The sequence below is a fragment of the Rhincodon typus genome, chromosome 5 (assembly GCF_021869965.1).
Source record: "Rhincodon typus isolate 14 chromosome 5, sRhiTyp1.1, whole genome shotgun sequence".
Lineage (NCBI taxonomy): Eukaryota > Metazoa > Chordata > Chondrichthyes > Orectolobiformes > Rhincodontidae > Rhincodon > Rhincodon typus.
Genome location: NC_063336.1, coordinates 17,556,708 through 17,558,357, shown reverse-complemented (window position 1 = coordinate 17,558,357; position 1,650 = coordinate 17,556,708).

The window sequence follows — 1,650 nt, the reverse complement described above, 5'->3', positions numbered from 1 at the left end:
ACCATGTGTAGAGGCCCTACACTGAGCTGCTACAATATAATGTCTATTTGAAATTTTATACCTGACTGTAATGTCAATCCTTTGACAATGTTTTATTTCTAGCCTACTTTTTAAACTCTGTAAAGTAATGCAACTACTCTTTATTCCTCTTGTACCTAGGTACCTGCACCTAAGATGGCACCAAAAGAGGCGGACATTGTAAAAGCTTTTCACTGTACTTTCACAGTACACATGACAATTAAGGATATTCTATAAAGGATATTCTGAAGAGTTGACAAAGATGAAAGCAGGGCAGTGAATGTTGTACATATGGACTTCAGCAAGGCATTCAACAAGGTTCCACATGGTAAAGTGGTTAGTAAGTTTAGATCACATGGAATCCAGGAAGAGCTAGCCATTTGCATACAGAACTGGCTCGAAGGTAGAAGGCAGACGGTGGTAGTGGGGGGATGTTTTTCAAACTGGGGGCCTGTGACCAGTGGTGTTTCAATAAAAACCAATGCCAGGTCCACAGCTTTTTGCCATTTACATAATTTATTTGGAATGTAGGGAATATAGGAGGCATGGTTAGTAAGTTTGCAGATGCCAGCAAAATTGGGGGTGTAGTGGGCAGTGAAGAAGGGTATGTCATAGTACAACAGGATCTTGATCAGATGGACCAATGGGGAGTGGAGTGGCAGGTGGAGTTTACATTAGATAAGTGCGAGGTGCTGCATTTTGGAAAGGCAAATCAGGGCAGGACTTGTAAGGTCCTCGGAAGTTTTGTTGAACAAAGAGACCTTGAGGTGCAGGTTCAAAGTTCATTGAAAGTGGAGTCACAGGGTAGTGGAGAAGGCATTTGGTACGCTAGCCCTTATGGTCAGTGCATTGAGTATAGGAGTTGGGAGGTCATGTTGCAGCTGTACAGGACATTGGTTAAGCCACTTTTGAAATATTGATTTCAATTCTGGTGTCCCTGCTATACGAAAGATGGTGTGAAACTTGAAAGGGTTCAGAAAAGATTTACAAGGATGTTGCCAGGGTTGGGGGGTTTGAGCTATAGGGAGAGGCTGAATAGGCTGGGGCTATTTTCACTGGAGCATCAAAGGCCGAAGGGTGACCTTATAGAAGTTTATAAAATCATGAGGGGCATGGATAGGGTGAATAAGACATGAGGGTCAAGGGTAGGGTAGGAGAGTCCCAAGCTAGGGAGCATAGGTTTAAGGTGAGAGGGGACCTAAGGGATAACTTTTTCACGCAGAGGGTGGTGAGTGTATGGAATGAGCTGCCAGAGGAAGTGGTGGAAGCTGGTACAAATACAACATTAAAAAGCCATCTGCATGGGTACATGAATAGGAAGGGTTTATAAGGTTATTGGCCAAATAGGACTAGATTAATTTAGGATATCTGGTTGACACAGACAAGGTGGACTGAAGGGTCTGGGTAGAATAGGTAGCATCTGGGCTCCTCAGCCCTGGGCTCATCCATCTGTCTGCCTTTTCTGTTTTTTTCTTTCTCTTTCTTTTCTTCTAAGATCTTAAAGTGTTTTTTTCAAAAAAAAATTACCTTGGAGTGGCTGAGGGTTAGAGCGGAGCGGGCTGGAGACACGGAGTGGAGCGGGACAGGCGGGAGACATGGAGTGGAGCGGAGAGGGCTGGAGGCACGGAGTGG